The following is a 24,576-nucleotide window of genomic DNA, read 5'->3' on the forward strand; positions in this document are numbered from 1 at the left end:
GACCCTAAAATCTGGCAGTGAATCCAGCTCCAGCCTGGATGCTGGACCACATCAATATTTCAAAACTCTGACTAGAATCTCCCATATGCCTGAGGTCTGTGGAAACCCAGAGTAGAGCAGTTTGATTCTGTGCGGTCTGTTGTGTAAGCCAGTTGGTGCTGACAGTCAGCAGATAAAATCAAATGGTGTGTGATAAGTAAAGATTCTTATCTAAAGTCTTCAGATCCTGCTGATTCTATCGTTCCAAATTGTTTAAGCATGTTTAATATTTGGGACTGACATTATCGACCAATGATGTTATGTGTGTGTCGCCCAAGGAGGACATACTGGTAAATACACAAAACAAGAAGAATGGGAAGCAAAAAGGTTTTTGGTGTGAGGGTAAACTGGACAATTGAAAAGGAAGATTTCTTCCAAAATTCTTCTTCCCTTCTGTTTTGGCCTTTCCAAGGGTCGTTTAGCCTACTGTCAGAATTCCAGAAATTACCGAGCTGTGAGGCAGTCTGGTGTATTTACTCAGTTGTAACGGTTTATGCTCCTTCCAGACAGTTAAAGACTAAAACATCTGAGAAAGTTGGTGGAAACAGTAGTATAAATTATATCAATATATGTAATCTAGTATCTATGGCAAGAGCATGTTAGCATGCTAACTTATGCATGTAACTAACATTAAATATGCCATACATCGCCAGTTTGGAGGAGCAGGCATGAGTCCAGCACTGAAGCTAAACAGGAGAGGTAGGGAAAGTCATGCAGCAATCGTGCCTTTTGCAATCGATGAAAACACCTTTTTACAGACTTACACCATGTAAGTATGAGCAAGCATGTATGAACGCAGTCGCCCACGATCAGAAACTTTGCAGTAGAGACTCCCACATTTGGGGAATTTGCAGAGATCAGCAAGGCCGCAGTGTATTGGCTAAGCCTCGCTCTAGGTAACTAAACCTCCTTGATGATGGTATCTCCCCTGCTAGATAAGTATGAATGGCAAGTGTCAGAGGTTTGGATGCCATTCCCAGACATGGGACCCTAGGCTGACGGGGGGAGGAGAGGAGAAAAGGCAATTCCATCCGGCCCATGTAAACGGCCACGCCCCCCGGAGCAGATCATTTGCTCATTGTTCATCACAGATAACATTTGCTAATTGTTCATCACAGATAACATTTGCTAATTGTTCATCACATATAGCATTTGCTCATTGTTCATCACAGATAACATTTACTCATTATTCATCACAGATAACATTTGCTAATTGTTCATCACCACTTTTCTGTTCTATCCGCAACAGAACTTGGAGACGAGAAATCAGTACTGAACAGACTAGCCCCGCTAGAATATCTTGCTTCTCTTTGACATGTCGATCAGGGGAGAGCGCGAACGCGGTGGTGATGAACAATTAGCAAATGTTATCTGTGATGAACAATTAGCAAATGTTGTATGTGATGAACAACGAGTAAATATTATCTGTGATGAACAATGAGCAAATGCTATGTGTGATGAACAATTAGCAAATGTTGTATGTGATGAAAAACGAGTAAATGTTATCTGTGATGAACAATGAGCAAATGATCTGCTCCGGGGGGCGTGGCCGTTTACATGGGCCGGATGGAATTGCCTTTTCTCCTCTCCTCCCCACCGTCAGCCTGGGGTCCCGTGTCTGGGAATGGCCTCCAAACCTCTGACACTTGCAACTCATACTTACCTGGCAGGGGAGATACCATGATCAAGAAGGTGGTTCACCCAGAGCGAGGCTCGGCCATTGCACTGCGGCCGTGCTGACCTCTGCGAATTCCCCAAATGTGGGAATCTCGACTGCAAAATTTCTGGTAGTGGGGGACTGCGTTCGCGCTCTTCCCTGATCGACATGTCAAAGAGAAGCAAGATATTCTAGCGGGGCTAGTCTGTTGAGTACTGATTTCTCGTCTCCAAGTTCTGTCCGCAAAGTGGTGATGAACAATTAGCAAATGTTATCTGTGATGAACAATTAGCAAATGTTGTATGTGATGAACAACAAGTAAATGTTATCTGTGATGAACAATGAGTAAATGTTATCAGTGATGAACAATGAGCAAATGCTATATGTGATGAACAATGAGCAAATGATCTGCTCCGGGGGGCGTGGCCGTTTACATGGGCCGGATGGAATTGCCTTTTCTCCTGTCCTCCCCCCCGTCAGCCTGGGGTCCCGTGTCTGGGAATGGCCTCCAAACCTCTGACACTTGCAACTCATACTTACCTGGCAGGGGAGATACCATGATCAAGAAGGTGGTTCACCCAGAGCGAGGCTCGGCCATTGCACTGCGGCCGTGCTGACCTCTGCGAATTCCCCAAATGTGGGAATCTCGACTGCAAAATTTCTGGTAGTGGGGGACTGCGTTCGCGCTCTCCCCTGATCGACATGTCAAAGAGAAGCAAGATATTCTAGTGGGGCTAGTCTGTTGAGTACTGATTTCTCGTCTCCAAGTTCTGTCCGCAAAGTGGTGATGAACAATTAGCAAATGTTATCTGTGATGAACAATTCGCAAATGTTGTATGTGATGAACAATTAGCAAATGCTATGTGTGATGAACAATTAGCAAATGTTATCTGTGATGTTGTATGTGATGAACAACAAGTAAATGTTATCTGTGATGAACAATGAGTAAATGTTATCAGTGATGAACAATGAGCAAATGCTATATGTGATGAACAATTAGCAAATGTTATCTGTGATGAACAATTAGCAAATGTTATCTGTGATGAACAATGAGCAAATGATCTGCTCCGGGGGGCGTGGCCGTTTACATGGGCCGGATGGAATTGCCTTTTCTCCTGTCCTCCCCCCCGTCAGCCTGGGGTCCCGTGTCTGGGAATGGCCTCCAAACCTCTGACACTTGCAACTCATACTTACCTGGCAGGGGAGATACCATGATCAAGAAGGTGGTTCACCCAGAGCGAGGCTCGGCCATTGCACTGCGGCCGTGCTGACCTCTGCGAATTCCCCAAATGTGGGAATCTCGACTGCAAAATTTCTGGTAGTGGGGGACTGCGTTCGCGCTCTCCCCTGATCGACATGTCAAAGAGAAGCAAGATATTCTAGCCGGGCTAGTCTGTTGAGTACTGATTTCTCGTCTCCAAGTTCTGTCCGCAAAGTGGTGATGAACAATTAGCAAATGTTATCTGTGATGAACAATTCGCAAATGTTGTATGTGATGAACAATTAGCAAATGCTATGTGTGATGAACAATTAGCAAATGTTATCTGTGATGTTGTATGTGATGAACAACAAGTAAATGTTATCTGTGATGAACAATGAGTAAATGTTATCAGTGATGAACAATGAGCAAATGCTATATGTGATGAACAATTAGCAAATGTTATCTGTGATGAACAATTAGCAAATGTTATCTGTGATGAACAATTAGCAAATGTTATCTGTGATGAACAATGAGCAAATGATCTGCTCCGGGGGGCGTGGCCGTTTACATGGGCCGGATGGAATTGCCTTTTCTCCTCTCCTCCCCCCGTCAGCCTGGGGTCCCGTGTCTGGGAATGGCCTCCAAACCTCTGACACTTGCAACTCATACTTACCTGGCAGGGGAGATACCATGATCAAGAAGGTGGTTCACCCAGAGCGAGGCTCGGCCATTGCACTGCGGCCGTGCTGACCTCTGCGAATTCCCCAAATGTGGGAATCTCGACTGCAAAGTTTCTGGTAGTGGGGGACTGCGTTCGCGCTCTCCCCTGATCGACATGTCAAAGAGAAGCAAGATATTCTAGCGGGGCTAGTCTGTTGAGTACTGATTTCTCGTCTCCAAGTTCTGTTGCGGATAGAACAGAAAAGTGGTGATGAACAATTAGCAAATGTTATCTGTGATGAACAATTAGCAAATGTTGTATGTGATGAACAACAAGTAAATGTTATCTGTGATGAACAATGAGTAAATGTTATCAGTGATGAACAATGAGCAAATGCTATATGTGATGAACAATGAGCAAATGATCTGCTCCGGGGGGCGTGGCCGTTTACATGGGCCGGATGGAATTGCCTTTTCTCCTGTCCTCCCCCCCGTCAGCCTGGGGTCCCGTGTCTGGGAATGGCCTCCAAACCTCTGACACTTGCAACTCATACTTACCTGGCAGGGGAGATACCATGATCAAGAAGGTGGTTCACCCAGAGCGAGGCTCGGCCATTGCACTGCGGCCGTGCTGACCTCTGCGAATTCCCCAAATGTGGGAATCTCGACTGCAAAATTTCTGGTAGTGGGGGACTGCGTTCGCGCTCTCCCCTGATCGACATGTCAAAGAGAAGCAAGATATTCTAGCCGGGCTAGTCTGTTGAGTACTGATTTCTCGTCTCCAAGTTCTGTTGCGGATAGAACAGAAAAGTGGTGATGAACAATTAGCAAATGTTATCTGTGATGAACAATTAGCAAATGTTGTATGTGATGAACAACAAGTAAATGTTATCTGTGATGAACAATGAGTAAATGTTATCAGTGATGAACAATGAGCAAATGCTATATGTGATGAACAATGAGCAAATGATCTGCTCCGGGGGGCGTGGCCGTTTACATGGGCCGGATGGAATTGCCTTTTCTCCTGTCCTCCCCCCCGTCAGCCTGGGGTCCCGTGTCTGGGAATGGCCTCCAAACCTCTGACACTTGCAACTCATACTTACCTGGCAGGGGAGATACCATGATCAAGAAGGTGGTTCACCCAGAGCGAGGCTCGGCCATTGCACTGCGGCCGTGCTGACCTCTGCGAATTCCCCAAATGTGGGAATCTCGACTGCAAAATTTCTGGTAGTGGGGGACTGCGTTCGCGCTCTCCCCTGATCGACATGTCAAAGAGAAGCAAGATATTCTAGCCGGGCTAGTCTGTTGAGTACTGATTTCTCGTCTCCAAGTTCTGTCCGCAAAGTGGTGATGAACAATTAGCAAATGTTATCTGTGATGAACAATTCGCAAATGCTATGTGTGATGAACAATGAGCAAATGTTATCTGTGATGTTGTATGTGATGAACAACAAGTAAATGTTATCTGTGATGAACAATGAGTAAATGTTATCAGTGATGAACAATGAGCAAATGCTATATGTGATGAACAATTAGCAAATGTTATCTGTGATGAACAATTAGCAAATGTTATCTGTGATGAACAATGAGCAAATGATCTGCTCCGGGGGGCGTGGCCGTTTACATGGGCCGGATGGAATTGCCTTTTCTCCTCTCCTCCCCCCGTCAGCCTGGGGTCCCGTGTCTGGGAATGGCCTCCAAACCTCTGACACTTGCAACTCATACTTACCTGGCAGGGGAGATACCATGATCAAGAAGGTGGTTCACCCAGAGCGAGGCTCGGCCATTGCACTGCGGCCGTGCTGACCTCTGCGAATTCCCCAAATGTGGGAATCTCGACTGCAAAATTTCTGGTAGTGGGGGACTGCGTTCGCGCTCTCCCCTGATCGACATGTCAAAAAGAAGCAAGATATTCTAGCGGGGCTAGTCTGTTGAGTACTGATTTCTCGTCTCCAAGTTCTGTCCGCAAAGTGGTGATGAACAATTAGCAAATGTTATCTGTGATGAACAATTCGCAAATGTTGTATGTGATGAACAATTAGCAAATGCTATGTGTGATGAACAATTAGCAAATGTTATCTGTGATGTTGTATGTGATGAACAACAAGTAAATGTTATCTGTGATGAACAATGAGTAAATGTTATCAGTGATGAACAATGAGCAAATGCTATATGTGATGAACAATTAGCAAATGTTATCTGTGATGAACAATTAGCAAATGTTATCTGTGATGAACAATTAGCAAATGATCTGCTCCGGGGGGCGTGGACGTTTACATGGGCCGGATGGAATTGCCTTTTCTCCTCTCCTCCCCCCGTCAGCCTGGGGTCCCGTGTCTGGGAATGGCCTCCAAACCTCTGACACTTGCAATTCATACTTACCTGGCAGGGGAGATACCATGATCAAGAAGGTGGTTCACCTAGAGCGAGGCTCGGCCATTGCACTGCGGCCGTGCTGACCTCTGCGAATTCCCCAAATGTGGGAATCTCGACTGCAAAATTTCTGGTAGTGGGGGACTGCGTTCGCGCTCTCCCCTGATCGACATGTCAAAGAGAAGCAAGATATTCTAGCGGGGCTAGTCTGTTGAGTACTGATTTCTCGTCTCCAAGTTCTGTCCGCAAAGTGGTGATGAACAATTAGCAAATGTTATCTGTGATGAACAATTAGCAAATGTTGTATGTGATGAACAACAAGTAAATGTTATCTGTGATGAACAATGAGTAAATGTTATCAGTGATGAACAATGAGCAAATGCTATATGTGATGAACAATGAGCAAATGATCTGCTCCGGGGGGCGTGGCCGTTTACATGGGCCGGATGGAAGTGCCTTTTCTCCTGTCCTCCCCCCCGTCAGCCTGGGGTCCCGTGTCTGGGAATGGCCTCCAAACCTCTGACACTTGCAACTCATACTTACCTGGCAGGGGAGATACCATGATCAAGAAGGTGGTTCACCCAGAGCGAGGCTCGGCCATTGCACTGCGGCCGTGCTGACCTCTGCGAATTCCCCAAATGTGGGAATCTCGACTGCAAAATTTCTGGTAGTGGGGGACTGCGTTCGCGCTCTTCCCTGATCGACATGTCAAAGAGAAGCAAGATATTCTAGCGGGGCTAGTCTGTTGAGTACTGATTTCTCGTCTCCAAGTTCTGTCCGCAAAGTGGTGATGAACAATTAGCAAATGTTATCTGTGATGAACAATTAGCAAATGTTGTATGTGATGAACAACAAGTAAATGTTATCTGTGATGAACAATGAGTAAATGTTATCAGTGATGAACAATGAGCAAATGCTATATGTGATGAACAATGAGCAAATGATCTGCTCCGGGGGGCGTGGCCGTTTACATGGGCCGGATGGAATTGCCTTTTCTCCTGTCCTCCCCCCCGTCAGCCTGGGGTCCCGTGTCTGGGAATGGCCTCCAAACCTCTGACACTTGCAACTCATACTTACCTGGCAGGGGAGATACCATGATCAAGAAGGTGGTTCACCCAGAGCGAGGCTCGGCCATTGCACTGCGGCCGTGCTGACCTCTGCGAATTCCCCAAATGTGGGAATCTCGACTGCAAAATTTCTGGTAGTGGGGGACTGCGTTCGCGCTCTCCCCTGATCGACATGTCAAAGAGAAGCAAGATATTCTAGTGGGGCTAGTCTGTTGAGTACTGATTTCTCGTCTCCAAGTTCTGTCCGCAAAGTGGTGATGAACAATTAGCAAATGTTATCTGTGATGAACAATTCGCAAATGTTGTATGTGATGAACAATTAGCAAATGCTATGTGTGATGAACAATTAGCAAATGTTATCTGTGATGTTGTATGTGATGAACAACAAGTAAATGTTATCTGTGATGAACAATGAGTAAATGTTATCAGTGATGAACAATGAGCAAATGCTATATGTGATGAACAATTAGCAAATGTTATCTGTGATGAACAATTAGCAAATGTTATCTGTGATGAACAATGAGCAAATGATCTGCTCCGGGGGGCGTGGCCGTTTACATGGGCCGGATGGAATTGCCTTTTCTCCTGTCCTCCCCCCCGTCAGCCTGGGGTCCCGTGTCTGGGAATGGCCTCCAAACCTCTGACACTTGCAACTCATACTTACCTGGCAGGGGAGATACCATGATCAAGAAGGTGGTTCACCCAGAGCGAGGCTCGGCCATTGCACTGCGGCCGTGCTGACCTCTGCGAATTCCCCAAATGTGGGAATCTCGACTGCAAAATTTCTGGTAGTGGGGGACTGCGTTCGCGCTCTCCCCTGATCGACATGTCAAAGAGAAGCAAGATATTCCAGCCGGGCTAGTCTGTTGAGTACTGATTTCTCGTCTCCAAGTTCTGTCCGCAAAGTGGTGATGAACAATTAGCAAATGTTATCTGTGATGAACAATTCGCAAATGTTGTATGTGATGAACAATTAGCAAATGCTATGTGTGATGAACAATTAGCAAATGTTATCTGTGATGTTGTATGTGATGAACAACAAGTAAATGTTATCTGTGATGAACAATGAGTAAATGTTATCAGTGATGAACAATGAGCAAATGCTATATGTGATGAACAATTAGCAAATGTTATCTGTGATGAACAATTAGCAAATGTTATCTGTGATGAACAATTAGCAAATGTTATCTGTGATGAACAATGAGCAAATGATCTGCTCCGGGGGGCGTGGCCGTTTACATGGGCCGGATGGAATTGCCTTTTCTCCTCTCCTCCCCCCGTCAGCCTGGGGTCCCGTGTCTGGGAATGGCCTCCAAACCTCTGACACTTGCAACTCATACTTACCTGGCAGGGGAGATACCATGATCAAGAAGGTGGTTCACCCAGAGCGAGGCTCGGCCATTGCACTGCGGCCGTGCTGACCTCTGCGAATTCCCCAAATGTGGGAATCTCGACTGCAAAGTTTCTGGTAGTGGGGGGACTGCGTTCGCGCTCTCCCCTGATCGACATGTCAAAGAGAAGCAAGATATTCTAGCGGGGCTAGTCTGTTGAGTACTGATTTCTCGTCTCCAAGTTCTGTTGCGGATAGAACAGAAAAGTGGTGATGAACAATTAGCAAATGTTATCTGTGATGAACAATTAGCAAATGTTGTATGTGATGAACAACAAGTAAATGTTATCTGTGATGAACAATGAGTAAATGTTATCAGTGATGAACAATGAGCAAATGCTATATGTGATGAACAATGAGCAAATGATCTGCTCCGGGGGGCGTGGCCGTTTACATGGGCCGGATGGAATTGCCTTTTCTCCTGTCCTCCCCCCCGTCAGCCTGGGGTCCCGTGTCTGGGAATGGCCTCCAAACCTCTGACACTTGCAACTCATACTTACCTGGCAGGGGAGATACCATGATCAAGAAGGTGGTTCACCCAGAGCGAGGCTCGGCCATTGCACTGCGGCCGTGCTGACCTCTGCGAATTCCCCAAATGTGGGAATCTCGACTGCAAAATTTCTGGTAGTGGGGGACTGCGTTCGCGCTCTCCCCTGATCGACATGTCAAAGAGAAGCAAGATATTCTAGCCGGGCTAGTCTGTTGAGTACTGATTTCTCGTCTCCAAGTTCTGTTGCGGATAGAACAGAAAAGTGGTGATGAACAATTAGCAAATGTTATCTGTGATGAACAATTAGCAAATGTTGTATGTGATGAACAACAAGTAAATGTTATCTGTGATGAACAATGAGTAAATGTTATCAGTGATGAACAATGAGCAAATGCTATATGTGATGAACAATGAGCAAATGATCTGCTCCGGGGGGCGTGGCCGTTTACATGGGCCGGATGGAATTGCCTTTTCTCCTGTCCTCCCCCCCGTCAGCCTGGGGTCCCGTGTCTGGGAATGGCCTCCAAACCTCTGACACTTGCAACTCATACTTACCTGGCAGGGGAGATACCATGATCAAGAAGGTGGTTCACCCAGAGCGAGGCTCGGCCATTGCACTGCGGCCGTGCTGACCTCTGCGAATTCCCCAAATGTGGGAATCTCGACTGCAAAATTTCTGGTAGTGGGGGACTGCGTTCGCGCTCTCCCCTGATCGACATGTCAAAGAGAAGCAAGATATTCTAGCCGGGCTAGTCTGTTGAGTACTGATTTCTCGTCTCCAAGTTCTGTCCGCAAAGTGGTGATGAACAATTAGCAAATGTTATCTGTGATGAACAATTCGCAAATGCTATGTGTGATGAACAATGAGCAAATGTTATCTGTGATGTTGTATGTGATGAACAACAAGTAAATGTTATCTGTGATGAACAATGAGTAAATGTTATCAGTGATGAACAATGAGCAAATGCTATATGTGATGAACAATTAGCAAATGTTATCTGTGATGAACAATTAGCAAATGTTATCTGTGATGAACAATGAGCAAATGATCTGCTCCGGGGGGCGTGGCCGTTTACATGGGCCGGATGGAATTGCCTTTTCTCCTCTCCTCCCCCCGTCAGCCTGGGGTCCCGTGTCTGGGAATGGCCTCCAAACCTCTGACACTTGCAACTCATACTTACCTGGCAGGGGAGATACCATGATCAAGAAGGTGGTTCACCCAGAGCGAGGCTCGGCCATTGCACTGCGGCCGTGCTGACCTCTGCGAATTCCCCAAATGTGGGAATCTCGACTGCAAAATTTCTGGTAGTGGGGGACTGCGTTCGCGCTCTCCCCTGATCGACATGTCAAAAAGAAGCAAGATATTCTAGCGGGGCTAGTCTGTTGAGTACTGATTTCTCGTCTCCAAGTTCTGTCCGCAAAGTGGTGATGAACAATTAGCAAATGTTATCTGTGATGAACAATTCGCAAATGTTGTATGTGATGAACAATTAGCAAATGCTATGTGTGATGAACAATTAGCAAATGTTATCTGTGATGTTGTATGTGATGAACAACAAGTAAATGTTATCTGTGATGAACAATGAGTAAATGTTATCAGTGATGAACAATGAGCAAATGCTATATGTGATGAACAATTAGCAAATGTTATCTGTGATGAACAATTAGCAAATGTTATCTGTGATGAACAATTAGCAAATGATCTGCTCCGGGGGGCGTGGACGTTTACATGGGCCGGATGGAATTGCCTTTTCTCCTCTCCTCCCCCCGTCAGCCTGGGGTCCCGTGTCTGGGAATGGCCTCCAAACCTCTGACACTTGCAATTCATACTTACCTGGCAGGGGAGATACCATGATCAAGAAGGTGGTTCACCTAGAGCGAGGCTCGGCCATTGCACTGCGGCCGTGCTGACCTCTGCGAATTCCCCAAATGTGGGAATCTCGACTGCAAAATTTCTGGTAGTGGGGGACTGCGTTCGCGCTCTCCCCTGATCGACATGTCAAAGAGAAGCAAGATATTCTAGCGGGGCTAGTCTGTTGAGTACTGATTTCTCGTCTCCAAGTTCTGTCCGCAAAGTGGTGATGAACAATTAGCAAATGTTATCTGTGATGAACAATTAGCAAATGTTGTATGTGATGAACAACAAGTAAATGTTATCTGTGATGAACAATGAGTAAATGTTATCAGTGATGAACAATGAGCAAATGCTATATGTGATGAACAATGAGCAAATGATCTGCTCCGGGGGGCGTGGCCGTTTACATGGGCCGGATGGAATTGCCTTTTCTCCTGTCCTCCCCCCCGTCAGCCTGGGGTCCCGTGTCTGGGAATGGCCTCCAAACCTCTGACACTTGCAACTCATACTTACCTGGCAGGGGAGATACCATGATCAAGAAGGTGGTTCACCCAGAGCGAGGCTCGGCCATTGCACTGCGGCCGTGCTGACCTCTGCGAATTCCCCAAATGTGGGAATCTCGACTGCAAAATTTCTGGTAGTGGGGGACTGCGTTCGCGCTCTCCCCTGATCGACATGTCAAAGAGAAGCAAGATATTCTAGCGGGGCTAGTCTGTTGAGTACTGATTTCTCGTCTCCAAGTTCTGTCCGCAAAGTGGTGATGAACAATTAGCAAATGTTATCTGTGATGAACAATTCGCAAATGTTGTATGTGATGAACAATTAGCAAATGCTATGTGTGATGAACAATGAGCAAATGTTATCTGTGATGTTGTATGTGATGAACAACAAGTAAATGTTATCTGTGATGAACAATGAGTAAATGTTATCAGTGATGAACAATGAGCAAATGCTATATGTGATGAACAATTAGCAAATGTTATCTGTGATGAACAATTAGCAAATGTTATCTGTGATGAACAATTAGCAAATGATCTGCTCCGGGGGGCGTGGCCGTTTACATGGGCCGGATGGAATTGCCTTTTCTCCTCTCCTCCCCACCGTCAGCCTGGGGTCCCGTGTCTGGGAATGGCCTCCAAACCTCTGACACTTGCAACTCATACTTACCTGGCAGGGGAGATACCATGATCAAGAAGGTGGTTCACCCAGAGCGAGGCTCGGCCATTGCACTGCGGCCGTGCTGACCTCTGCGAATTCCCCAAATGTGGGAATCTCGACTGCAAAATTTCTGGTAGTGGGGGACTGCGTTCGCGCTCTCCCCTGATCGACATGTCAAAGAGAGGCAAGATATTCTAGCGGGGCTAGTCTGTTGAGTACTGATTTCTCGTCTCCAAGTTCTGTCCGCAAAGTGGTGATGAACAATTAGCAAATGTTATCTGTGATGAACAATTCGCAAATGTTGTATGTGATGAACAATTAGCAAATGCTATGTGTGATGAACAATTAGCAAATGTTATCTGTGATGTTGTATGTGATGAACAACAAGTAAATGTTCTGCTCCGGGGGGCGTGGCCGTTTACATGGGCCGGATGGAATTGCCTTTTCTCCTCTCCTCCCCCCGTCAGCCTGGGGTCCCGTGTCTGGGAATGGCCTCCAAACCTCTGACACTTGCAACTCATACTTACCTGGCAGGGGAGATACCATGATCAAGAAGGTGGTTCACCCAGAGCGAGGCTCGGCCATTGCACTGCGGCCGTGCTGACCTCTGCGAATTCCCCAAATGTGGGAATCTCGACTGCAAAATTTCTGGTAGTGGGGGACTGCGTTCGCGCTCTCCCCTGATCGACATGTCAAAGAGAAGCAAGATATTCTAGCGGGGCTAGTCTGTTGAGTACTGATTTCTCGTCTCCAAGTTCTGTCCGCAAAGTGGTGATGAACAATTAGCAAATGTTATCTGTGATGAACAATTCGCAAATGTTGTATGTGATGAACAATTAGCAAATGCTATGTGTGATGAACAATTAGCAAATGTTATCTGTGATGTTGTATGTGATGAACAACAAGTAAATGTTATCTGTGATGAACAATGAGTAAATGTTATCAGTGATGAACAATGAGCAAATGCTATATGTGATGAACAATTAGCAAATGTTATCTGTGATGAACAATTAGCAAATGTTATCTGTGATGAACAATGAGCAAATGATCTGCTCCGGGGGGCGTGGCCGTTTACATGGGCCGGATGGAATTGCCTTTTCTCCTCTCCTCCCCCCGTCAGCCTGGGGTCCCGTGTCTGGGAATGGCCTCCAAACCTCTGACACTTGCAACTCATACTTACCTGGCAGGGGAGATACCATGATCAAGAAGGTGGTTCACCCAGAGCGAGGCTCGGCCATTGCACTGCGGCCGTGCTGACCTCTGCGAATTCCCCAAATGTGGGAATCTCGACTGCAAAATTTCTGGTAGTGGGGGACTGCGTTCGCGCTCTCCCCTGATCGACATGTCAAAGAGAAGCAAGATATTCTAGCCGGGCTAGTCTGTTGAGTACTGATTTCTCGTCTCCAAGTTCTGTTGCGGATAGAACAGAAAAGTGGTGATGAACAATTAGCAAATGTTATCTGTGATGAACAATTAGCAAATGTTGTATGTGATGAACAACAAGTAAATGTTATCTGTGATGAACAATGAGTAAATGTTATCAGTGATGAACAATGAGCAAATGCTATATGTGATGAACAATGAGCAAATGATCTGCTCCGGGGGGCGTGGCCGTTTACATGGGCCGGATGGAATTGCCTTTTCTCCTGTCCTCCCCCCCGTCAGCCTGGGGTCCCGTGTCTGGGAATGGCCTCCAAACCTCTGACACTTGCAACTCATACTTACCTGGCAGGGGAGATACCATGATCAAGAAGGTGGTTCACCCAGAGCGAGGGTCGGCCATTGCACTGCGGCCGTGCTGACCTCTGCGAATTCCCCAAATGTGGGAATCTCGACTGCAAAATTTCTGGTAGTGGGGGACTGCGTTCGCGCTCTCCCCTGATCGACATGTCAAAGAGAAGCAAGATATTCTAGCCGGGCTAGTCTGTTGAGTACTGATTTCTCGTCTCCAAGTTCTGTCCGCAAAGTGGTGATGAACAATTAGCAAATGTTATCTGTGATGAACAATTCGCAAATGCTATGTGTGATGAACAATGAGCAAATGTTATCTGTGATGTTGTATGTGATGAACAACAAGTAAATGTTATCTGTGATGAACAATGAGTAAATGTTATCAGTGATGAACAATGAGCAAATGCTATATGTGATGAACAATTAGCAAATGTTATCTGTGATGAACAATTAGCAAATGTTATCTGTGATGAACAATGAGCAAATGATCTGCTCCGGGGGGCGTGGCCGTTTACATGGGCCGGATGGAATTGCCTTTTCTCCTCTCCTCCCCCCGTCAGCCTGGGGTCCCGTGTCTGGGAATGGCCTCCAAACCTCTGACACTTGCAATTCATACTTACCTGGCAGGGGAGATACCATGATCAAGAAGGTGGTTCACCTAGAGCGAGGCTCGGCCATTGCACTGCGGCCGTGCTGACCTCTGCGAATTCCCCAAATGTGGGAATCTCGACTGCAAAATTTCTGGTAGTGGGGGACTGCGTTCGCGCTCTCCCCTGATCGACATGTCAAAGAGAAGCAAGATATTCTAGCGGGGCTAGTCTGTTGAGTACTGATTTCTCGTCTCCAAGTTCTGTCCGCAAAGTGGTGATGAACAATTAGCAAATGTTATCTGTGATGAACAATTAGCAAATGTTGTATGTGATGAACAACAAGTAAATGTTATCTGTGATGAACAATGAGTAAATGTTATCAGTGATGAACAATGAGCAAATGCTATATGTGATGAACAATGAGCAAATGATCTGCTCCGGGGGGCGTGGCCGTTTACATGGGCCGGATGGAATTGCCTTTTCTCCTGTCCTCCCCCCCGTCAGCCTGGGGTCCCGTGTCTGGGAATGGCCTCCAAACCTCTGACACTTGCAACTCATACTTACCTGGCAGGGGAGATACCATGATCAAGAAGGTGGTTCACCCAGAGCGAGGCTCGGCCATTGCACTGCGGCCGTGCTGACCTCTGCGAATTCCCCAAATGTGGGAATCTCGACTGCAAAATTTCTGGTAGTGGGGGACTGCGTTCGCGCTCTCCCCTGATCGACATGTCAAAAAGAAGCAAGATATTCTAGCGGGGCTAGTCTGTTGAGTACTGATTTCTCGTCTCCAAGTTCTGTCCGCAAAGTGGTGATGAACAATTAGCAAATGTTATCTGTGATGAACAATTCGCAAATGTTGTATGTGATGAACAATTAGCAAATGCTATGTGTGATGAACAATTAGCAAATGTTATCTGTGATGTTGTATGTGATGAACAACAAGTAAATGTTATCTGTGATGAACAATGAGTAAATGTTATCAGTGATGAACAATGAGCAAATGCTATATGTGATGAACAATTAGCAAATGTTATCTGTGATGAACAATTAGCAAATGTTATCTGTGATGAACAATTAGCAAATGTTATCTGTGATGAACAATGAGCAAATGATCTGCTCCGGGGGGCGTGGCCGTTTACATGGGCTGGATGGAATTGCCTTTTCTCCTCTCCTCCCCCCGTCAGCCTGGGGTCCCGTGTCTGGGAATGGCCTCCAAACCTCTGACACTTGCAACTCATACTTACCTGGCAGGGGAGATACCATGATCAAGAAGGTGGTTCACCCAGAGCGAGGCTCGGCCATTGCACTGCGGCCGTGCTGACCTCTGCGAATTCCCCAAATGTGGGAATCTCGACTGCAAAATTTCTGGTAGTGGGGGACTGCGTTCGCGCTCTCCCCTGATCGACATGTCAAAGAGAAGCAAGATATTCTAGTGGGGCTAGTCTGTTGAGTACTGATTTCTCGTCTCCAAGTTCTGTCCGCAAAGTGGTGATGAACAATTAGCAAATGTTATCTGTGATGAACAATTAGCAAATGTTGTATGTGATGAACAACAAGTAAATGTTATCTGTGATGAACAATGAGTAAATGTTATCAGTGATGAACAATGAGCAAATGCTATATGTGATGAACAATGAGCAAATGATCTGCTCCGGGGGGCGTGGCCGTTTACATGGGCCGGATGGAATTGCCTTTTCTCCTGTCCTCCCCCCCGTCAGCCTGGGGTCCCGTGTCTGGGAATGGCCTCCAAACCTCTGACACTTGCAACTCATACTTACCTGGCAGGGGAGATACCATGATCAAGAAGGTGGTTCACCCAGAGCGAGGCTCGGCCATTGCACTGCGGCCGTGCTGACCTCTGCGAATTCCCCAAATGTGGGAATCTCGACTGCAAAATTTCTGGTAGTGGGGGACTGCGTTCGCGCTCTCCCCTGATCGACATGTCAAAGAGAAGCAAGATATTCTAGTGGGGCTAGTCTGTTGAGTACTGATTTCTCGTCTCCAAGTTCTGTCCGCAAAGTGGTGATGAACAATTAGCAAATGTTATCTGTGATGAACAATTCGCAAATGTTGTATGTGATGAACAATTAGCAAATGCTATGTGTGATGAACAATTAGCAAATGTTATCTGTGATGTTGTATGTGATGAACAACAAGTAAATGTTATCTGTGATGAACAATGAGTAAATGTTATCAGTGATGAACAATGAGCAAATGCTATATGTGATGAACAATTAGCAAATGTTATCTGTGATGAACAATTAGCAAATGTTATCTGTGATGAACAATGAGCAAATGATCTGCTCCGGGGGGCGTGGCCGTTTACATGGGCCGGATGGAATTGCCTTTTCTCCTGTCCTCCCCCCCGTCAGCCTGGGGTCCCGTGTCTGGGAATGGCCTCCAAACCTCTGACACTTGCAACTCATACTTACCTGGCAGGGGAGATACCATGATCAAGAAGGTGGTTCACCCAGAGCGAGGCTCGGCCATTGCACTGCGGCCGTGCTGACCTCTGCGAATTCCCCAAATGTGGGAATCTCGACTGCAAAATTTCTGGTAGTGGGGGACTGCGTTCGCGCTCTCCCCTGATCGACATGTCAAAGAGAAGCAAGATATTCTAGCGGGGCTAGTCTGTTGAGTACTGATTTCTCGTCTCCAAGTTCTGTTGCGGATAGAACAGAAAAGTGGTGATGAACAATTAGCAAATGTTATCTGTGATGAACAATGAGTAAATGTTATCAGTGATGAACAATGAGCAAATGCTATATGTGATGAACAATTAGCAAATGTTATCTGTGATGAACAATTAGCAAATGTTATCTGTGATGAACAATGAGCAAATGATCTGCTCCGGGGGGCGTGGCCGTTTACATGGGCCGGATGGAATTGCCTTTTCTCCTCTCCTCCCCCCGTCAGCCTGGGGTCCCGTGTCTGGGAATGGCCTCCAAACCTCTGACACTTGCAACTCATACTTACCTGGCAGGGGAGATACCATGATCAAGAAGGTGGTTCACCCAGAGCGAGGCTCGGCCATTGCACTGCGGCCGTGCTGACCTCTGCGAATTCCCCAAATGTGGGAATCTCGACTGCAAAGTTTCTGGTAGTGGGGGACTGCGTTCGCGCTCTCCCCTGATCGACATGTCAAAGAGAAGCAAGATATTCTAGCGGGGCTAGTCTGTTGAGTACTGATTTCTCGTCTCCAAGTTCTGTTGCGGATAGAACAGAAAAGTGGTGATGAACAATTAGCAAATGTTATCTGTGATGAACAATTAGCAAATGTTGTATGTGATGAACAACAAGTAAATGTTATCTGTGATGAACAATGAGTAAATGTTATCAGTGATGAACAATGAGCAAATGCTATATGTGATGAACAATGAGCAAATGATCTGCTCCGGGGGGCGTGGCCGTTTACATGGGCCGGATGGAATTGCCTTTTCTCCTGTCCTCCCCCCCGTCAGCCTGGGGTCCCGTGTCTGGGAATGGCCTCCAAACCTCTGACACTTGCAACTCATACTTACCTGGCAGGGGAGATACCATGATCAAGAAGGTGGTTCACCCAGAGCGAGGCTCGGCCATTGCACTGCGGCCGTGCTGACCTCTGCGAATTCCCCAAATGTGGGAATCTCGACTGCAAAATTTCTGGTAGTGGGGGACTGCGTTCGCGCTCTCCCCTGATCGACATGTCAAAGAGAAGCAAGATATTCTAGCGGGGCTAGTCTGTTGAGTACTGATTTCTCGTCTCCAAGTTCTGTCCGCAAAGTGGTGATGAACAATTAGCAAATGTTATCTGTGATGAACAATTCGCAAATGTTGTATGTGATGAACAATTAGCAAATGCTATGTGTGATGAACAATGAGCAAATGTTATCTGTGATGTTGTATGTGATGAACAACAAGTAAATGTTATCTGTGATGAACAATGAGTAAATGTTATCAGTGATGAACAATGAGCAAATGCTATATGTGATGAACAATTAGCAAATGTTATCTGTGATGAACAATTAGCAAATGTTATCTGTGATGAACAATGAGCAAATGATCTGCTCCGGGGGGCGTGGCCGTTTACATGGGCCGGATGGAATTGCCTTTTCTCCTCTCCTCCCCCCGTCAGCCTGGGGTCCCGTGTCTGGGAATGGCCTCCAAACCTCTGACACTTGCAACTCATACTTACCTGGCAGGGGAGATACCATGATCAAGAAGGTGGTTCACCCAGAGCGAGGCTCGGCCATTGCACTGCGGCCGTGCTGACCTCTGCGAATTCCCCAAATGTGGGAATCTCGACTGCAAAATTTCTGGTAGTGGGGGACTGCGTTCGCGCTCTCCCCTGATCGACATGTCAAAAAGAAGCAAGATATTCTAGCGGGGCTAGTCTGTTGAGTACTGATTTCTCGTCTCCAAGTTCTGTCTGCAAAGTGGTGATGAACAATTACCAAATGTTATCTGTGATGAACAATTCGCAAATGTTGTATGTGATGAACAATTAGCAAATGCTATGTGTGATGAACAATTAGCAAATGTTATCTGTGATGTTGTATGTGATGAACAACAAGTAAATGTTCTGCTCCGGGGGGCGTGGCCGTTTACATGGGCCGGATGGAATTGCCTTTTCTCCTCTCCTCCCCCCGTCAGCCTGGGGTCCCGTGTCTGGGAATGGCCTCCAAACCTCTGACACTTGCAACTCATACTTACCTGGCAGGGGAGATACCATGATCAAGAAGGTGGTTCACCCAGAGCGAGGCTCGGCCATTGCACTGCGGCCGTGCTGACCTCTGCGAATTCCCCAAATGTGGGAATCTCGACTGCAAAATTTCTGGTAGTGGGGGACTGCGTCCGCGCTCTCCCCTGATCGACATGTCAAAAAGAAGCAAGATATTCTAGCGGGGCTAGTCTGTTGAGTACTGATTTCTCGTCTCCAAGTTCTGTCCGCAAAGTGGTGATGAACAATTAGCAAATGTTATCTGTGATGAACAATTCGCAAATGTTGTATGTGATGAACAATTAGCAAATGCTATGTGTGATGAACAATGAGCAAATGTTATCTGTGATGTTGTATGTGATGAACAACAAGTAAATGTTATCTGTGATGAACAATGAGTAAATGTTATCAGTGATGAACAATGAGCAAATGCTATATGTGATGAACAATTAGCAAATGTTATCTGTGATGAACAATTAGCAAATGTTATCTGTGATGAACAATGAGCAAATGATCTGCTCCGGGGGGCGTGGCCGTTTACATGGGCTGGATGGAATTGCCTTTTCTCCTCTCCTCCCCCCGTCAGCCTGGGGTCCCGTGTCTGGGAATGGCCTCCAAACCTCTGACACTTGCAACTCATACTTACCTGGCAGGGGAGATACCATGATCAAGAAGGTGGTTCACCCAGAGCGAGGCTCGGCCATTGCACTGCGGCCGTGCTGACCTCTGCGAATTCCCCAAATGTGGGAATCTCGACTGCAAAATTTCTGGTAGTGGGGGACTGCGTTCGCGCTCTCCCCTGATCGACATGTCAAAGAGAAGCAAGATATTCTAGCGGGGCTAGTCTGTTGAGTACTGATTTCTCGTCTCCAAGTTCTGTTGCGGATAGAACAGAAAAGTGGTGATGAACAATTAGCAAATGTTATCTGTGATGAACAATTAGCAAATGTTGTATGTGATGAACAACAAGTAAATGTTATCTGTGATGAACAATGAGTAAATGTTATCAGTGATGAACAATGAGCAAATGCTATATGTGATGAACAATGAGCAAATGATCTGCTCCGGGGGGCGTGGCCGTTTACATGGGCCGGATGGAATTGCCTTTTCTCCTGTCCTCCCCCCCGTCAGCCTGGGGTCCCGTGTCTGGGAATGGCCTCCAAACCTCTGACACTTGCAACTCATACTTACCTGGCAGGGGAGATACCATGATCAAGAAGGTGGTTCACCCAGAGCGAGGCTCGGCCATTGCACTGCGGCCGTGCTGACCTCTGCGAATTCCCCAAATGTGGGAATCTCGACTGCAAAATTTCTGGTAGTGGGGGACTGCGTTCGCGCTCTCCCCTGATCGACATGTCAAAGAGAAGCAAGATATTCTAGCCGGGCTAGTCTGTTGAGTACTGATTTCTCGTCTCCAAGTTCTGTTGCGGATAGAACAGAAAAGTGGTGATGAACAATTAGCAAATGTTATCTGTGATGAACAATTAGCAAATGTTGTATGTGATGAACAACAAGTAAATGTTATCTGTGATGAACAATGAGTAAATGTTATCAGTGATGAACAATGAGCAAATGCTATATGTGATGAACAATGAGCAAATGATCTGCTCCGGGGGGCGTGGCCGTTTACATGGGCCGGATGGAATTGCCTTTTCTCCTGTCCTCCCCCCCGTCAGCCTGGGGTCCCGTGTCTGGGAATGGCCTCCAAACCTCTGACACTTGCAACTCATACTTACCTGGCAGGGGAGATACCATGATCAAGAAGGTGGTTCACCCAGAGCGAGGCTCGGCCATTGCACTGCGGCCGTGCTGACCTCTGCGAATTCCCCAAATGTGGGAATCTCGACTGCAAAATTTCTGGTAGTGGGGGACTGCGTTCGCGCTCTCCCCTGATCGACATGTCAAAGAGAAGCAAGATATTCTAGCGGGGCTAGTCTGTTGAGTACTGATTTCTCGTCTCCAAGTTCTGTCCGCAAAGTGGTGATGAACAATTAGCAAATGTTATCTGTGATGAACAATTCGCAAATGTTGTATGTGATGAACAATTAGCAAATGCTATGTGTGATGAACAATTAGCAAATGTTATCTGTGATGTTGTATGTGATGAACAACAAGTAAATGTTATCTGTGATGAACAATGAGTAAATGTTATCAGTGATGAACAATGAGCAAATGCTATATGTGATGAACAATTAGCAAATGTTATCTGTGATGAACAATTAGCAAATGATCTGCTCCGGGGGGCGTGGCCGTTTACATGGGCCGGATGGAATTGCCTTTTCTCCTCTCCTCCCCACCGTCAGCCTGGGGTCCCGTGTCTGGGAATGGCCTCCAAACCTCTGACACTTGCAACTCATACTTACCTGGCAGGGGAGATACCATGATCAAGAAGGTGGTTCACCCAGAGCGAGGCTCGGCCATTGCACTGCGGCCGTGCTGACCTCTGCGAATTCCCCAAATGTGGGAATCTCGACTGCAAAATTTCTGGTAGTGGGGGACTGCGTTCGCGCTCTCCCCTGATCGACATGTCAAAGAGAGGCAAGATATTCTAGCGGGGCTAGTCTGTTGAGTACTGATTTCTCGTCTCCAAGTTCTGTCCGCAAAGTGGTGATGAACAATTAGCAAATGTTATCTGTGATGAACAATTCGCAAATGTTGTATGTGATGAACAATTAGCAAATGCTATGTGTGATGAACAATTAGCAAATGTTATCTGTGATGTTGTATGTGATGAACAACAAGTAAATGTTCTGCTCCGGGGGGCGTGGCCGTTTACATGGGCCGGATGGAATTGCCTTTTCTCCTCTCCTCCCCCCGTCAGCCTGGGGTCCCGTGTCTGGGAATGGCCTCCAAACCTCTGACACTTGCAACTCATACTTACCTGGCAGGGGAGATACCTAGATCAAGAAGGTGGTTCACCCAGAGTGAGGCTCGGCCATTGCACTGCGGCCGTGCTGACCTCTGCGAATTCCCCAAATGTGGGAATCTCGACTGCAAAATTTCTGGTAGTGGGGGACTGCGTTCGCGCTCTCCCCTGATCGACATGTCAAAGAGAAGCAAGATATTCTAGCGGGGCTAGTCTGTTGAGTACTGATTTCTCGTCTCCAAGTTCTGTCCGCAAAGTGGTGATGAACAATTAGCAAATGTTATCTGTGATGAACAATTCGCAAATGTTGTATGTGATGAACAATTAGCAAATGCTATGTGTGATGAACAATTAGCAAATGTTATCTGTGATGTTGTATGTGATGAACAACAAGTAAATGTTATCTGTGATGAACAATGAGTAAATGTTATCAGTGATGAACAATGAGCAAATGCTATATGTGATGAACAATTAGCAAATGTTATCTGTGATGAACAATTAGCAAATGTTATCTGTGATGAACAATGAGCAAATGATCTGCTCCGGGGGGCGTGGCCGTTTACATGGGCCGGATGGAATTGCCTTTTCTCCTCTCCTCCCCCCGTCAGCCTGGGGTCCCGTGTCTGGGAATGGCCTCCAAACCTCTGACACTTGCAACTCATACTTACCTGGCAGGGGAGATACCATGATCAAGAAGGTGGTTCACCCAGAGCGAGGCTCGGCCATTGCACTGCGGCCGTGCTGACCTCTGCGAATTCCCCAAATGTGGGAATCTCGACTGCAAAATTTCTGGTAGTGGGGGACTGCGTTCGCGCTCTCCCCTGATCGACATGTCAAAGAGAAGCAAGATATTCTAGCGGGGCTAGTCTGTTGAGTACTGATTTCTCGTCTCCAAGTTCTGTCCGCAAAGTGGTGATGAACAATTAGCAAATGTTATCTGTGATGAACAATTCGCAAATGTTGTATGTGATGAACAATTAGCAAATGCTATGTGTGATGAACAATTAGCAAATGTTATCTGTGATGTTGTATGTGATGAACAACAAGTAAATGTTATCTGTGATGAACAATGAGTAAATGTTATCAGTGATGAACAATGAGCAAATGCTATATGTGATGAACAATTAGCAAATGTTATCTGTGATGAACAATTAGCAAATGATCTGCTCCGGGGGGCGTGGCCGTTTACATGGGCCGGATGGAATTGCCTTTTCTCCTCTCCTCCCCACCGTCAGCCTGGGGTCCCGTGTCTGGGAATGGCCTCCAAACCTCTGACACTTGCAACTCATACTTACCTGGCAGGGGAGATACCATGATCAAGAAGGTGGTTCACCCAGAGCGAGGCTCGGCCATTGCACTGCGGCCGTGCTGACCTCTGCGAATTCCCCAAATGTGGGAATCTCGACTGCAAAATTTCTGGTAGTGGGGGACTGCGTTCGCGCTCTCCCCTGATCGACATGTCAAAGAGAGGCAAGATATTCTAGCGGGGCTAGTCTGTTGAGTACTGATTTCTCGTCTCCAAGTTCTGTCCGCAAAGTGGTGATGAACAATTAGCAAATGTTATCTGTGATGAACAATTCGCAAATGTTGTATGTGATGAACAATTAGCAAATGCTATGTGTGATGAACAATTAGCAAATGTTATCTGTGATGTTGTATGTGATGAACAACAAGTAAATGTTCTGCTCCGGGGGGCGTGGCCGTTTACATGGGCCGGATGGAATTGCCTTTTCTCCTCTCCTCCCCCCGTCAGCCTGGGGTCCCGTGTCTGGGAATGGCCTCCAAACCTCTGACACTTGCAACTCATACTTACCTGGCAGGGGAGATACCTAGATCAAGAAGGTGGTTCACCCAGAGTGAGGCTCGGCCATTGCACTGCGGCCGTGCTGACCTCTGCGAATTCCCCAAATGTGGGAATCTCGACTGCAAAATTTCTGGTAGTGGGGGACTGCGTTCGCGCTCTCCCCTGATCGACATGTCAAAGAGAAGCAAGATATTCTAGCGGGGCTAGTCTGTTGAGTACTGATTTCTCGTCTCCAAGTTCTGTCCGCAAAGTGGTGATGAACAATTAGCAAATGTTATCTGTGATGAACAATTCGCAAATGTTGTATGTGATGAACAATTAGCAAATGCTATGTGTGATGAACAATTAGCAAATGTTATCTGTGATGTTGTATGTGATGAACAACAAGTAAATGTTATCTGTGATGAACAATGAGTAAATGTTATCAGTGATGAACAATGAGCAAATGCTATATGTGATGAACAATTAGCAAATGTTATCTGTGATGAACAATTAGCAAATGTTATCTGTGATGAACAATGAGCAAATGATCTGCTCCGGGGGGCGTGGCCGTTTACATGGGCCGGATGGAATTGCCTTTTCTCCTCTCCTCCCCCCGTCAGCCTGGGGTCCCGTGTCTGGGAATGGCCTCCAAACCTCTGACACTTGCAACTCATACTTACCTGGCAGGGGAGATACCATGATCAAGAAGGTGGTTCACCCAGAGCGAGGCTCGGCCATTGCACTGCGGCCGTGCTGACCTCTGCGAATTCCCCAAATGTGGGAATCTCGACTGCAAAATTTCTGGTAGTGGGGGACTGCGTTCGCGCTCTCCCCTGATCGACATGTCAAAGAGAAGCAAGATATTCTAGCCGGGCTAGTCTGTTGAGTACTGATTTCTCGTCTCCAAGTTCTGTTGCGGATAGAACAGAAAAGTGGTGATGAACAATTAGCAAATGTTATCTGTGATGAACAATTAGCAAATGTTGTATGTGATGAACAACAAGTAAATGTTAT

At 46.6% G+C, this 24,576-nt stretch overlaps 40 non-coding genes across 40 annotated transcripts; 39 read left to right on the forward strand and 1 right to left on the reverse strand.

The window, feature by feature from the left end:
- Positions 1–815: 815 nt before the first annotated feature.
- On the reverse strand, positions 816–982 carry LOC139207826 (U1 spliceosomal RNA). The gene has a single exon (XR_011585124.1). It is a non-coding gene; the product is annotated as a U1 spliceosomal RNA (small nuclear RNA).
- Positions 983–1,694: 712 nt separating this feature from the next.
- On the forward strand, positions 1,695–1,858 carry LOC139207797 (U1 spliceosomal RNA). Its single transcript, XR_011585098.1, has one exon. It is a non-coding gene; the product is annotated as a U1 spliceosomal RNA (small nuclear RNA).
- A 370-nt stretch (positions 1,859–2,228) lies between these two features.
- Positions 2,229–2,392, forward strand: LOC139207743 (U1 spliceosomal RNA). Its single transcript, XR_011585047.1, has one exon. It is a non-coding gene; the product is annotated as a U1 spliceosomal RNA (small nuclear RNA).
- A 490-nt stretch (positions 2,393–2,882) lies between these two features.
- LOC139207836 (U1 spliceosomal RNA) lies at positions 2,883–3,046 on the forward strand. Its single transcript, XR_011585134.1, has one exon. It is a non-coding gene; the product is annotated as a U1 spliceosomal RNA (small nuclear RNA).
- A 516-nt stretch (positions 3,047–3,562) lies between these two features.
- On the forward strand, positions 3,563–3,726 carry LOC139207791 (U1 spliceosomal RNA). The gene has a single exon (XR_011585092.1). It is a non-coding gene; the product is annotated as a U1 spliceosomal RNA (small nuclear RNA).
- Positions 3,727–4,107: 381 nt separating this feature from the next.
- On the forward strand, positions 4,108–4,271 carry LOC139207848 (U1 spliceosomal RNA). Its single transcript, XR_011585145.1, has one exon. It is a non-coding gene; the product is annotated as a U1 spliceosomal RNA (small nuclear RNA).
- Positions 4,272–4,652: 381 nt separating this feature from the next.
- On the forward strand, positions 4,653–4,816 carry LOC139207859 (U1 spliceosomal RNA). The gene has a single exon (XR_011585156.1). It is a non-coding gene; the product is annotated as a U1 spliceosomal RNA (small nuclear RNA).
- A 462-nt stretch (positions 4,817–5,278) lies between these two features.
- Positions 5,279–5,442, forward strand: LOC139207871 (U1 spliceosomal RNA). The gene has a single exon (XR_011585167.1). It is a non-coding gene; the product is annotated as a U1 spliceosomal RNA (small nuclear RNA).
- Positions 5,443–5,931: 489 nt separating this feature from the next.
- LOC139207780 (U1 spliceosomal RNA) lies at positions 5,932–6,095 on the forward strand. The gene has a single exon (XR_011585082.1). It is a non-coding gene; the product is annotated as a U1 spliceosomal RNA (small nuclear RNA).
- Positions 6,096–6,465: 370 nt separating this feature from the next.
- Positions 6,466–6,629, forward strand: LOC139207798 (U1 spliceosomal RNA). Its single transcript, XR_011585099.1, has one exon. It is a non-coding gene; the product is annotated as a U1 spliceosomal RNA (small nuclear RNA).
- A 370-nt stretch (positions 6,630–6,999) lies between these two features.
- LOC139207749 (U1 spliceosomal RNA) lies at positions 7,000–7,163 on the forward strand. The gene has a single exon (XR_011585053.1). It is a non-coding gene; the product is annotated as a U1 spliceosomal RNA (small nuclear RNA).
- A 490-nt stretch (positions 7,164–7,653) lies between these two features.
- LOC139207761 (U1 spliceosomal RNA) lies at positions 7,654–7,817 on the forward strand. Its single transcript, XR_011585064.1, has one exon. It is a non-coding gene; the product is annotated as a U1 spliceosomal RNA (small nuclear RNA).
- Positions 7,818–8,333: 516 nt separating this feature from the next.
- On the forward strand, positions 8,334–8,498 carry LOC139207785 (U1 spliceosomal RNA). Its single transcript, XR_011585087.1, has one exon. It is a non-coding gene; the product is annotated as a U1 spliceosomal RNA (small nuclear RNA).
- Positions 8,499–8,879: 381 nt separating this feature from the next.
- LOC139207773 (U1 spliceosomal RNA) lies at positions 8,880–9,043 on the forward strand. Its single transcript, XR_011585075.1, has one exon. It is a non-coding gene; the product is annotated as a U1 spliceosomal RNA (small nuclear RNA).
- Positions 9,044–9,424: 381 nt separating this feature from the next.
- LOC139207784 (U1 spliceosomal RNA) lies at positions 9,425–9,588 on the forward strand. Its single transcript, XR_011585086.1, has one exon. It is a non-coding gene; the product is annotated as a U1 spliceosomal RNA (small nuclear RNA).
- Positions 9,589–10,050: 462 nt separating this feature from the next.
- Positions 10,051–10,214, forward strand: LOC139207796 (U1 spliceosomal RNA). Its single transcript, XR_011585097.1, has one exon. It is a non-coding gene; the product is annotated as a U1 spliceosomal RNA (small nuclear RNA).
- Positions 10,215–10,703: 489 nt separating this feature from the next.
- On the forward strand, positions 10,704–10,867 carry LOC139207781 (U1 spliceosomal RNA). Its single transcript, XR_011585083.1, has one exon. It is a non-coding gene; the product is annotated as a U1 spliceosomal RNA (small nuclear RNA).
- A 370-nt stretch (positions 10,868–11,237) lies between these two features.
- On the forward strand, positions 11,238–11,401 carry LOC139207808 (U1 spliceosomal RNA). The gene has a single exon (XR_011585108.1). It is a non-coding gene; the product is annotated as a U1 spliceosomal RNA (small nuclear RNA).
- A 490-nt stretch (positions 11,402–11,891) lies between these two features.
- Positions 11,892–12,055, forward strand: LOC139207820 (U1 spliceosomal RNA). The gene has a single exon (XR_011585119.1). It is a non-coding gene; the product is annotated as a U1 spliceosomal RNA (small nuclear RNA).
- Positions 12,056–12,409: 354 nt separating this feature from the next.
- Positions 12,410–12,573, forward strand: LOC139207831 (U1 spliceosomal RNA). Its single transcript, XR_011585129.1, has one exon. It is a non-coding gene; the product is annotated as a U1 spliceosomal RNA (small nuclear RNA).
- Positions 12,574–13,062: 489 nt separating this feature from the next.
- On the forward strand, positions 13,063–13,226 carry LOC139207834 (U1 spliceosomal RNA). Its single transcript, XR_011585132.1, has one exon. It is a non-coding gene; the product is annotated as a U1 spliceosomal RNA (small nuclear RNA).
- A 381-nt stretch (positions 13,227–13,607) lies between these two features.
- LOC139207787 (U1 spliceosomal RNA) lies at positions 13,608–13,771 on the forward strand. Its single transcript, XR_011585088.1, has one exon. It is a non-coding gene; the product is annotated as a U1 spliceosomal RNA (small nuclear RNA).
- Positions 13,772–14,233: 462 nt separating this feature from the next.
- Positions 14,234–14,397, forward strand: LOC139207782 (U1 spliceosomal RNA). The gene has a single exon (XR_011585084.1). It is a non-coding gene; the product is annotated as a U1 spliceosomal RNA (small nuclear RNA).
- Positions 14,398–14,767: 370 nt separating this feature from the next.
- LOC139207835 (U1 spliceosomal RNA) lies at positions 14,768–14,931 on the forward strand. The gene has a single exon (XR_011585133.1). It is a non-coding gene; the product is annotated as a U1 spliceosomal RNA (small nuclear RNA).
- Positions 14,932–15,447: 516 nt separating this feature from the next.
- On the forward strand, positions 15,448–15,611 carry LOC139207837 (U1 spliceosomal RNA). Its single transcript, XR_011585135.1, has one exon. It is a non-coding gene; the product is annotated as a U1 spliceosomal RNA (small nuclear RNA).
- Positions 15,612–15,981: 370 nt separating this feature from the next.
- Positions 15,982–16,145, forward strand: LOC139207838 (U1 spliceosomal RNA). Its single transcript, XR_011585136.1, has one exon. It is a non-coding gene; the product is annotated as a U1 spliceosomal RNA (small nuclear RNA).
- Positions 16,146–16,635: 490 nt separating this feature from the next.
- LOC139207839 (U1 spliceosomal RNA) lies at positions 16,636–16,799 on the forward strand. Its single transcript, XR_011585137.1, has one exon. It is a non-coding gene; the product is annotated as a U1 spliceosomal RNA (small nuclear RNA).
- A 380-nt stretch (positions 16,800–17,179) lies between these two features.
- LOC139207792 (U1 spliceosomal RNA) lies at positions 17,180–17,343 on the forward strand. Its single transcript, XR_011585093.1, has one exon. It is a non-coding gene; the product is annotated as a U1 spliceosomal RNA (small nuclear RNA).
- Positions 17,344–17,724: 381 nt separating this feature from the next.
- Positions 17,725–17,888, forward strand: LOC139207840 (U1 spliceosomal RNA). The gene has a single exon (XR_011585138.1). It is a non-coding gene; the product is annotated as a U1 spliceosomal RNA (small nuclear RNA).
- A 489-nt stretch (positions 17,889–18,377) lies between these two features.
- On the forward strand, positions 18,378–18,541 carry LOC139207841 (U1 spliceosomal RNA). Its single transcript, XR_011585139.1, has one exon. It is a non-coding gene; the product is annotated as a U1 spliceosomal RNA (small nuclear RNA).
- Positions 18,542–18,895: 354 nt separating this feature from the next.
- On the forward strand, positions 18,896–19,059 carry LOC139207793 (U1 spliceosomal RNA). Its single transcript, XR_011585094.1, has one exon. It is a non-coding gene; the product is annotated as a U1 spliceosomal RNA (small nuclear RNA).
- Positions 19,060–19,548: 489 nt separating this feature from the next.
- On the forward strand, positions 19,549–19,712 carry LOC139207842 (U1 spliceosomal RNA). Its single transcript, XR_011585140.1, has one exon. It is a non-coding gene; the product is annotated as a U1 spliceosomal RNA (small nuclear RNA).
- Positions 19,713–20,093: 381 nt separating this feature from the next.
- Positions 20,094–20,257, forward strand: LOC139207843 (U1 spliceosomal RNA). Its single transcript, XR_011585141.1, has one exon. It is a non-coding gene; the product is annotated as a U1 spliceosomal RNA (small nuclear RNA).
- A 381-nt stretch (positions 20,258–20,638) lies between these two features.
- Positions 20,639–20,802, forward strand: LOC139207845 (U1 spliceosomal RNA). The gene has a single exon (XR_011585142.1). It is a non-coding gene; the product is annotated as a U1 spliceosomal RNA (small nuclear RNA).
- A 463-nt stretch (positions 20,803–21,265) lies between these two features.
- LOC139207846 (U1 spliceosomal RNA) lies at positions 21,266–21,429 on the forward strand. Its single transcript, XR_011585143.1, has one exon. It is a non-coding gene; the product is annotated as a U1 spliceosomal RNA (small nuclear RNA).
- Positions 21,430–21,783: 354 nt separating this feature from the next.
- Positions 21,784–21,947, forward strand: LOC139207817 (U1 spliceosomal RNA). The gene has a single exon (XR_011585117.1). It is a non-coding gene; the product is annotated as a U1 spliceosomal RNA (small nuclear RNA).
- A 489-nt stretch (positions 21,948–22,436) lies between these two features.
- LOC139207847 (U1 spliceosomal RNA) lies at positions 22,437–22,600 on the forward strand. Its single transcript, XR_011585144.1, has one exon. It is a non-coding gene; the product is annotated as a U1 spliceosomal RNA (small nuclear RNA).
- A 463-nt stretch (positions 22,601–23,063) lies between these two features.
- Positions 23,064–23,227, forward strand: LOC139207849 (U1 spliceosomal RNA). Its single transcript, XR_011585146.1, has one exon. It is a non-coding gene; the product is annotated as a U1 spliceosomal RNA (small nuclear RNA).
- A 354-nt stretch (positions 23,228–23,581) lies between these two features.
- On the forward strand, positions 23,582–23,745 carry LOC139207819 (U1 spliceosomal RNA). Its single transcript, XR_011585118.1, has one exon. It is a non-coding gene; the product is annotated as a U1 spliceosomal RNA (small nuclear RNA).
- A 489-nt stretch (positions 23,746–24,234) lies between these two features.
- LOC139207850 (U1 spliceosomal RNA) lies at positions 24,235–24,398 on the forward strand. Its single transcript, XR_011585147.1, has one exon. It is a non-coding gene; the product is annotated as a U1 spliceosomal RNA (small nuclear RNA).
- Positions 24,399–24,576: the final 178 nt, after the last annotated feature.

The sequence above is a fragment of the Pempheris klunzingeri genome, chromosome 9 (genome assembly GCF_042242105.1).
Source record: "Pempheris klunzingeri isolate RE-2024b chromosome 9, fPemKlu1.hap1, whole genome shotgun sequence".
Lineage (NCBI taxonomy): Eukaryota > Metazoa > Chordata > Actinopteri > Acropomatiformes > Pempheridae > Pempheris > Pempheris klunzingeri.